The 11106-nt window shown below is 36.9% G+C and overlaps 1 protein-coding gene across 1 annotated transcript in view; it reads left to right on the forward strand.

The window, feature by feature from the left end:
• Positions 1 to 8750: 8750 nt before the first annotated feature.
• The window catches only part of pbx3b (pre-B-cell leukemia homeobox 3b), a 66599-nt gene continuing 64243 nt past the window's right edge, over positions 8751 to 11106 (forward strand). Inside the window, exons 1-2 of the mRNA XM_088077005.1 lie at positions 8751 to 8964; positions 9738 to 9831. The gene's annotated coding sequence lies outside the window, so the exon portion shown is untranslated. The remainder of the gene's footprint in view (positions 8965 to 9737; positions 9832 to 11106) is intronic.

The raw sequence follows: 11106 nt of genomic DNA on the forward strand, positions 1-11106 counted from the left end.
TGCGGTGATCTGCACAGAAGGCCAGAGGTAAAGGCTCCTGAGAAGCATTAACCTTGAGATCTTGGTGCAGTAACACTTTCCAGAGAAATCAGCGCTGCAACTCGATGAGAAAATTGAGATCAAATGTGCAACAAATTTTACCAGACACATTACATCAGGTGCGGTTGATGCAAATCTACAACATATACATATGCTATACATTTAACAATGCTATTAAAATAAAACCTGAATACCTTTCTTTTAGCACACTTTCCACCTTCCTTCCAGGAGACTGACACACAATTTAAGATGCTGACAAACTAAAAAAACCCCAAATCAGCAATTTTCCCTAATTCACACTATCTCACAAGAAAAATAATTATAGCGCTGATGATATCACCAGTTAACAAATCACATGTAGCCCTAATTGCTAAAGAGCAGATTCCCTTAATGTTTAAGAGAAAAGATCACATCACTCTGAAGCTCCATTTTTATTTTCCCTGAAGTGAAATATGTGTCGTATTCATGCAGAGAATTAATGTGCACCAAATGCACCACATTAGCATTTTCTAGTGATACGTTTCCCTCTCTCTTAAGGTCATGTGGCTTTAACGGGAGGCTTAAGTAAGACTCATGTGCATGCGTATGACCCATTTCATAAATCCCATCGCCTCCTCAGTGAGATAGTGGATACTAAATGTCACAAACCAGTGGGTCATCTAATCCCTTTTCCTCAACAAACTGCATTAAAACAATGATAAGGAATAAGCAGCGGTTGTGTTGGAGGGTCTTCACCGTGCTAAAATACTCTGATGACAACAAGCATTTTCCATCATGTCAACAACAAAAGGCGCATTCATGAATAGGTTTGTTGAGATGTGGTGGACAGATGTTGTTATAGTCATCGGTCTCCATGCTTGACAGATTATTTGCAGAACTTCAATGTATCTTTGAAGCCCAGGGGTCGCCCACTGCCAGCCAAACAGAAATGGCACTGTCAGAGAAAGGATGGACAAGCGACTTCCAGCAAAGAACGGCATGATGAAAAGACACAACTGTGTTTCTTGATCAAGAGCATGAGGCTTCTATTGAGCATTGGCTTTTAAGATCAAATATTTCAACTGAAAATTGGCTGCAGCACAGGCTGTACGGTGGTGTGCTTCATAAATATTGTACTGTATGTTTCACATGAATGCCTTGCTAACAAGACGAACGGGACACAGACAGACATATTCACCTGGAGATGTTTGAAGAAAGCTGACAATAAAAAGTGTAATCTTGAGACTTCATAAGAGACTAAAAATAAAGAATTTTGCTTTTAGCATTTATTAAAATTCTCCTGATTACACATACCAGGCTGACTGCTGAGATGCACCTGATCTTTCTCTTGCTTTCTTTTTGTTTTCATTTTTCTTGTCTTTGAGCTCTCCATTCAGGACACTTAAGAGAAAAAAAAGACAGCTATTGGTGAGTACGGTCACATTCGCACCACTGCTTGTCAGCACTCCAACATTAATGAACTCACCATTGAGTTGTTATGTACAATAGGATTATTTTCTATCTGCCGTGTTTTCATGAGAAATAAAGGATGACAAATGTTTGGAAAGGAGAAAAAACAACTGTCTTGACTACTGCCTGACATTTGTGTCATCATGTCAAAATGAAATATTAACAAGTAAACCTTCTTTTTACTGAAAGAGGAAGATGCTTATTAAAAGCTTATTATAGGAGTTTCTACATAAGAATTGGGAACAAGTTGCAAACAAGGCTGTTTATTTGAGTCTGGTTCTCAATCAGTGGATTGTAAATAAATAGCGTGACATTTTTTGAAATACATTTATTTACCTTCTTGCCATCAGATGAATGGGAAGAATAATACCACAAAATTTGTGTGGTAAAAATAACTCGAGCCAGCAGCCACTAGCTTAGCCGAGCACAAAAGCCGTAAGCAGGGAAAAAGCTTGCTTGGCTGTGTCCAAGGGTAACAAAATTTACCAGCATCTTTAAGTTCAGGTTATATCTAGTTTGTCTTATTCTTACAAAAGCCAAAGGGTAAAACCATCATGTTTCACCCTCTTTACAGTGTTTGTGGTAAGCTACTGTGAATTTACCATCTGTTGGCGGTATCTTTATGTTTATTGTACAAATGTGAGATTGGTATCAAACCTCTCTGCTAATTCTTGGCTATAAAGCATCCTTCATTAATAAAATTCAGAAAATTAGACGATCTGTTAGTAAGTAACCTCCATATTAAGTTTCAGTGTTGTATCCACTTAAAAGTGATTAAATTAGTTTGACACAATTTGGCCCTAATGTGTAGCATCGAAAATCTTGCCTTGATATTCCTTATAGGTGTTTTCAAAAGTGTTTTTAATAGCAAGGTATCAGTTCTTCTGCAAATAGTCAAAGCTTCTCTACTCTTATCCTACTGGAAGGACATGGACTACTTTGTTCATCGGTGGGTAAGAACACATCTGAGCAAAAATGACATTTCGAGTTCCTCAAGGCTCTGTTTTTGGGGCTCTTCTGTTCAACATATATATGTATGATTTCACTACCGTAGACTATGAAGAACAAAAAAATATTTTACATAGCTACATAGACAGTTATGGACTAAATTTTAACTTCCACATTAAAACAATTACAAAATCAGCCTGATATCAAAATAAGAATATATCGAAAGAATTAGAGATAGATTAGAGATTTTAGCAGGATTAAAAAAACAACAACAAAAAAATATATTAAAAATAAAAAAATAAAAAAAACCAAAAAAAACTTGTACATTCCTTATCCTGTTCTCAGATATGTATACTGGCTTCCTATGTGACAAAAAAAAATGTCTTTTTTCAGTTTTTCTGATGAATCTCATCTTAATGCTTTTTATATGAAGCACTTTGATTGCCTTGTTGTTGAAGGGTACAATAAACTTGCCCAACTCCCAGCAAAAACGCAAAATGTCAAACTTTAACTTTGTCACTGAGGAAAACATTGTCAAATTTTACATGAAAAATTAGCATTGTGCCCTATTTTGCTATTGTTTTATTGCATTTTTATCTAGATAAAAAAAAAAAATGTGTTTGGAACCCACTATTCCTTCATGCACCAAAGGTTTTCAATACCATGACAGTTTAAGATACGTAAGACAAACTATTTCTGAACAAGGCACAATATACTGCTCATACACTCTTTCCCTCAATGAGAAAAAAGATAGTAATACTGCACCTCCATAAGAGCCTCATAAAAATAATGAAACTCTGATACTAGTTGCTCTCTCTGCTTCCAGCAACACTACATTTGAACTGTATGTCGACAAAGCAACAAAGTCATCACTATCTGCAGCGAGCGCTTGCATTTTGCTGATGAATGGAGAGCCCTGCCAGATTACTTGATTTGATAAGCAGTACAACCCATCGGTAACATAATACATCACAAATTGTTTTGTCAACAATTTATGATACCATTTATCAAATGACCATCGCAGTGGGCTGAGTTATGGTGTCATAGCTGGCATAATGTCAATACTCAAGCTGAGTTGAGGGCAGTCTGGCCGCAGTGATTTAGACACGCTACACTCTGACCTCTTCAGAGATTTTCTCTTCATTACCAGACAAATTGATGATGAAGGGAGGAAAAAAGTTGTAAAATTTAATGTTTAAATCTTTACAATTAAATATATGAAGGAGATCAAGTAAGTGAGATAAGTCAGTGCTGTGCAGGCCTGCTGCAGTTCGACTTCAGATTCACAAAATGGAAACACATTTACTTAAAATTTAAATTTAACTTTGAAAAATTAAGCGTTTTATGCTTAAATGAAATTAATATTAAAAGACTTGCTTGAATAGGAGTTGATATGTATACTTTGAATGACAATTGAGTTTCATCTGAAGATTTTTACATTATTTTCTACTTATCCCTTTCCCTAGCAACTACCTCCAGCTTTTTGTCACATAAAAAGTCTTAAAAATCTGCCAGGTGATTGTGAATTTTGCAAACCAAAGCGCTGCAATCAAGGTCGAATTTTATTCTGCGCTTGAGAATCAATTTGAGCTGCAGCCTGGATGTCAATTAAAATGTAAGGCCTTAAAATGCCTCCTCAAGTCAATCCGTGTCTCTGGTATTGACCACAATATATGGCCCGTGTCCAAGCCGCCACAACTCGCTGGCCAGTCTTAAAGGTTACTGCAACCACTACATGGACCCACATTAGCAGGACACTCACCTCTCTGGGTTTATGGCCTGTGTAATAATTTTAAGCAAAGAGAGAAGTGCATTCAGTGGAGACAGTAACAGCCAGAGAGTCGAGGGAGGACAAGTATAGTATGATTGATCGTGTTGAGCAGTGTAGCTGTGTACCTCTCACCTTCCCCCCCTGATTACTGCCTGCGCCTGATCTTTCACATCTGTCTTGACTTCCCGGAGAAACGGATTCTTTAGATATGATACTTTCCACCCTTGGGATTAAAACTTTGTCAAAAGGTCAATTTTTTTAAGGAACATCCTGTTTTACATTTGTGCAGTTATGCACATGGATGAAGTGTGTGTAGTGTGTGTAGTATACTGATGAAGGGCATTTAGTAGTTAGTAGTTTAGGAAACTAAGATTTCTCCTTTTGGATTTTCATCATCCCACATTTTTCCAGCTGGTCCTGACCAACAAACTGCAAAGTCACAGGCTACATTTACACGTGTCCCACAGATACGTTGGAGATGTATCAACTCTCTAATTGTGCATTTAACATTCTTAACAGTTTATTAGTTTACCTCCCACACTAACACTTGAAATGATTTAATAACCACAGGGGGAGTTAACTACACTCATTAACAGATGCAATATTTCCTACATAGTTATCTACCTTTCAAGCACATTACTGTACATGCAGGGATCTAACAATGTACATTTACATTTAGTACAATGTACTATGCTTAACTACAATTTAAAGGTACTTGTACTGCTGCTTTATACTTTTTCTCCACTAAAAGTCAGTGGAAAGTGCTCTGCTTTTCACTCTGTTAAATGTATTTGATAGCTACAATTACTTATCACTTTGCATTATGATTAATATTATACATACAAAACATATGATCGGCTCTTATATAAATATGACATATAGGAGTAGATCTAACTATTCAGCAGTATATAAAACTGTTGTATATAACTATTCTCGACCCGCAACAACATTAATAATTTTCTACAACTAATAATTCTGATACTTTAAGTACATTTTTACATTTTGGTAATACTCCTGAATGTAAGACTTTTTTTGGAATGGATTTTTTTTTACACTGTGGTATTGTTACTTTTTCTTCAGGGTGGAGCGAGTGATTCTGGAGAAATATTGTTGGTATTTGATCTCAACACCCCTACCGAGAAAGACAAATTTACAGTACTAGCCCTCTCACTCCCACTGCCTTTCTCTTTATAGACCGTTTCAAACTTGACAACATAAACATTAAAAATGGGTCCCTTTGTATTTCCTGTTGGAATGTCTTGCAGTGTATTTGAGTCACTTTAGCTATCAAAAACATGGACCCAAACTGTTGCCTATCAATGCAATTAGACAACTGGCAAATGATTTCAGTTGCAGAGATAGGTCAACATTGAATTAGCTTGATAGTGTTGTCTTTTTCAGCTGTAACTGTAACATAGGTATAGTTAATCACGGTGGTACGACCTATCTGAGGTTTCTAATGTGCTTATTTTATGTACTGTGTTGCTTTGCTAGCATCTTTGATAAATCAAACCTATCGGCATGGAAGCTAATCAATGTACTGCTGTGGATGGGGCCACAGCAAAATGTATTTTAGCCATCCAAAAAAATCAGTTTAAGTGTAGACTATATTCAAAATATTTTTTACACGTTCCTTTACCTTGTAACTAATCGAGACAGCACTGGATAAGCAACACCCGTGTTCTGCGAAGTAAAATGATTGTTTTTGTCAGTGGAGTCCAGTGGCTATCAGATGAAAGCTTAATATTAAGTACACTTAAAGTATTACTGATTTTTGTTTTTAAGTTGACCTGTTTTGGTGGCTAAAATCTAACTAAACAAACACTGTGATTCGGTCCATAAATGCATGACCTTTCCTCTTTCCTGTGCTTTAGTGCAAACGTTCCCTGTTGCTGATTGGCTGGAATCGTGTTGTGTGGCTTGGCCCATGCTGCTTTGTTTGTTTTCAAAAATCATTTTTTCAATGCACACACAATGAACAGCAAGGACTGCAAGGATTTATTTGCTTAATTTCTACAAACAGTGTATTGGATTAAAATCACTGACTGTACCTTTAAGTTAAGGACGAGAATGCTTTGAACACCACAGTATGCCGAACACAACAAGTAATATTTTGAGCTCCAACATATACAACAGTATTTTTAGAGACAAAATTCCTTGGATATTAGTTTACCACACGAAACCTAGGAGCAGATTCAACAAATATTCATGCCCTCTCTCTCTCTGATTCCTCATGTGCAACCGTAATGAAGACAAAGTGCATGCACACCAGCGACAAATACCAGGAAATAAATAAGAATAAAGTATCCAAACCAAATGAAAGACTGTTCATAATTGGGTTAGTAATGTCTCTGGCACCGTCTGCTCGGTCATTTCCTCCAATCTCCCGGAGCAACAGGGGATCGTACAGGCAACACTCAAACCAGGAGGTATCTTGCTGCCGTGTGACAGGCTGCCATCACCGGGCTCCAGCATTCTTCCACCGTCCCCGACTCCAACTTTAATACGAGGAAGCTCAGAGAAGAGATGAACACCACCTTCAGATGTTAAACACGCAGCCATTTCACAAATCTTTGAATGATTTGTGACCCCTTTGCGGACAGCGAAATTGTGAAATCATGCACCCATAACTTCTCACTTAATCTGTATTACTCTCATCACAACAGAGCAAGCCAGTCTATCAGTAAATGCTAATCTCCTAATTAACAAGCTAATTAGGCAATTACAGCTTTGCAGAAGGATGCCTAAATGAAATATGACAACACAGTCACTTTCTACAGCACCTGTGGGTCTTTTCAGATGTCACAATGAGAAGCATGATGACAAAGTGTTGTCTCTGCACTCATAGGTGCTAATTCCTATGCCTCGCTTAGCACATTTGTAAAAATATTGTCATTTTATTTAACCTAATGTACAGTGGATGTAGACACAACTTGTCAAATTACATGTTATTTATTCCTCTTCAAAGAAACTGACCGGAAGTATTTTGATTTCAATTTGATTTTAAGAAATGAAGTTTACAGGAAATAGTGCAGAGCACAACCTTTTGGTTATGTAAACAAGGTTTTGTGAACTGGTAGCGCCACAGTGTCTTACTGTAGGGAGCTGTCACATACGGAAATGAATTATGTTGACATATGGCTGAAAACAACGGTGAATAGGCCTGCTATGCAATGCAATGAAGAATCATGCACTGCAACAGAGGAGAGGAGCCCGAGCTGTACCTTTGAGCCCTCTCTGACAGGTATGTAGTGTGACTTGACAGCTCAGTATTTCAATGATAAATGCAGTAGTCCTGGGACTCCCATTCACTAAACTCAAGCGTGTGTTGTTCTGATACTTCAAGGTCAAATGAGTGAGCAGAACCACACAGACTGTGAAAGACGATCTGGATTATTATTATTTATTTATTTTTGGTCACATGTTGAAATCTTGTGTTTTCTGACTTTGCAATTTAGCAGATATGGTCATGTTTACTTCATCTGAATACATGATGCTGAGATTTTCACACATAAAACAATATGTAGTCATTTATTTTTTATTCTATATAGCCTATCTCACTAAGTTTATCAAATTTACTAGGCTATGCCTTATTTATCAATTATTTAGGACATCTTTGACTCATCATCTGCTTCCTGGACTGTGAACTGAGCAGCAAAGTGATGTTCTCTTCCTTGTTAACTGAGAATACTGATTTATTTTAAGTAATGACTCACCGTGTCTTAAGTTTTAATAAAAGTTTCTCCCGTTTCTAAAAAAAATTTTAATTCACTCACTTAGCTCTGACTCATTTAGATGAATCATTTCCTCAGACCAGGTGGTCCAGGATTCTGTGATTTTGTACTCGAGGCCTTATTGTCTGGACTTGTGACTCAGACTGGACTCATGTACTGATGGCTTAGATTGATGTTTGATGAAGTCAGAGTCAGAAGTTGGATAAAGACTCAGGTGAGGTTTATGTTTAACCCTTTGAAACGTGCAAATTGGCTTGATTTCTTCCAGAAAAAAAAGAAGATTAAGAAATGACACAAAAAATAGTAAGAAGTAGACCTATAGAAAATTACCTGAACATTTTTAATGTAGCAGGATCGAGGACAAATCTCAATTTCATTTTTTTTTTAACTATAAAAAGTTATAATAAATAATAATAAATCTACCCTGTACCCTGTACCTAGTACCTTGTAAAAGAAAGACAGAATAAAGGCAATGACCTGGAAAAAGTACTTCAAATGTAATAACATACATAATTTTAAATATGTAACTATGATATGATTATAATAAGTAATCAATAGTTTTTGTGGCTTTTTTCTTTTTCCCCGAGACATTTTCTCCTAGTTTTAATTTTTTTTTTAATCCACTAATTTCTTGCAATTTGTGGAACATTTCTTTCCAAAATGCTCATTGCGTTTTCCTTTGTTTTTAAAAGAAATCACTCCAATTAGCTCAGGGTTCAAAAGTTTAAATACTGGGGAAAGGCGTCTGGAAACAGCACAAGTGATGCGACAAAGGGTTAATATGCCTTTAAATGTGGTACACGGCAGTGGCAGGGCGTGTCTGTACGCCTCCACCTGCACGCGACTTTCTGTTGCGCGCACCCCTCGCTACATCTGTTCTCAATTGAGAGACCCGCTCTCGTGCATGTGGCTTTTATGTCCAATTCGGTTCGCTAAATGTTTCTTTTTTTGCAAACGCACAGTTGAGGAGTCAACTGAGGTGTCACACTTCGACAGACAGCTGTCACTGTTACACCCGGAAAAGTAAGTGAAGTACTTTCGTTAGCTAGCTAGCTAGCTAAAGCTAACGTTAGCCGCTAAAGAGCCCGACCATAAATACAGGAGGTCAAGCTAAGATAGCAAGAAAGCACATGGATACCTGATATTCAGAGTGGCGTCTTGCTGCATGTAGTTGTTAAGTAGCAATGTGCTTTTTTTGTTATTGGACTTTCTGGACTGGATGGAGGGAGAAGGATGAATGTCAGACCTTGCTGCTGGATATTATTTTATTGCGCTGTGTTGGTGTTACAACTTCATATGTTGTGTGATGTTTTTGTGTCACATTTAGAGTCATTGTGCTGTTGCCATTAGTGTCATTAACAGGCAGGTTTCTTCATATGACTCATTATTATGATTTTGTATCTGTCTAATATAGCATGGTGTTGTCAGTGTTACTTTTGACATTGTTTCTCAGGCCTGAAACTCAAACATTTGTCTTATGGTGCAAAAATGTATTTAAACAATTGAACTTATGTCATAAAGTACCATGACTAGTCGGCAATGGTTTGAATTAAGGACAACTAATAAGGACAGTTCTCCTTATGTCCATACACATTTATAGCTATTAGAAAACTTGTTTGAAACAAAACATCTGATCAAAAAATACACATATTTACTACAATCAGTTGTCCAAAAATAGACCCTGGAAGGCCCCCAAGGTCCTTTAGGATTTTTAACTATTTTGTTGTTATGATTTTTTTTATATAATTGAAGGTGGTATAGAGCACAAGAGTGTAACTTTAATCTCCCTTTGGAAGGGTGACGACTCGACTCGGACTCTTCTTTGGTGACTTGGAATTGGACTCGATCATTGGTGACTCGAGACTCATCTCGGACTCGACTACAACACTGGTGAGAACTCTATATATATATTTCACTACCAAGAACAAACAGTATTTTAGAGGATTGCAGACTAACACCATCCAGTATTACAATGGGTACACTTAAGTCACTATTCTTAATAAATACAATGTTTGTAATGAGGAAAAGGATTTGATTTAAAACAAAATTGTATTTGATTATCAATCAAAATTGGAGAGTTTGTTAAAGTCTCACATATGGGTTATGCCATGTGTGGCATAGTAAGAGTAAGAGTTTTTGCATCAGAGATACTTTTCTAAAAAGAAAAAGGAAAAACAACAGTTTTCTATTATAAAAATGATGCTCTGCTTGCTCTTAATCTCACCTTGCAAGTGTTTTCTTTTCACTTAATTTTAGTTAAGATGAGAAACATACATTTTCAGATATTTTTGACTAATTTCACAATCCTGTGAATATTTTTTGTTTTTTGTGTTTTCCCTTTACTTTGTACTGAAGAGTATTCTGTCTTCTTGCTGTAAAGCTGTGGAGTAGATTCCCAGCCAAATCTGATCTGAAGGCAGCCATTGTAAAATACAACACAGAGACAGTTACAGACTGCGAGTGATGCCCAATGATGGTCTGTCTGTTGATGGTATTTTTAAATAAAATCCACCAAAACTGATAACAAAAAATGAGCTGTTAAAAGTGAAAACATTGCACCCTTGCATTTAAAGAACATTTAAATGCACATCAACAGGCTTGCATAAAACTACTGCTGTGAACAAGACCTCTCAAACATGGAGGGTTTTTTTTTTTTTTTAATTTCCACAGAAAGTGCCCACCACTGGTGACTGCAAAAACACTGAGGTTATTTCTTCCCCAGCAGATCAGGTTCCTCAGAATAAACTGCAGTCTGTGAGGATGAAGTTTGTCAGGGCGGACTTCTGTTTGGCTCGTCAGCGTATATACGACTTCAAAAAGAGACTGAAGAAAGACAGAATGAGACTGAAATGAAAAAAAACGTGGAAAAGTGTTGCAGACAGTTAACTGTTAGATTTTCCAGCGATGTCGATCATTGCATATTTCTCAAAGGGAAATTTTAGGCAGTTTAACACAAATTAATTGATTCTCTGATGCCTAGTTTGGAGGGAAATGACAGCCACTGTGGTTATTTTGGCTGCTGGAGAATATAAAATCATATCTGAGCAAACAGCAGCTGAATTGTACTTAAAATTGTGTTTATGTTGACTTTGTGACTTTATGGTCAGGGGCATAGCACCAAATTCTGGGCCCCATACATGAGCAGTCTCTGTGGACAAGCCATTT

This window comes from Plectropomus leopardus, chromosome 4, assembly GCF_026936395.1.
Source record: "Plectropomus leopardus strain MGB_pleo_1.0 chromosome 4, ASM2693639v1, whole genome shotgun sequence".
NCBI lineage: Eukaryota > Metazoa > Chordata > Actinopteri > Perciformes > Serranidae > Plectropomus > Plectropomus leopardus.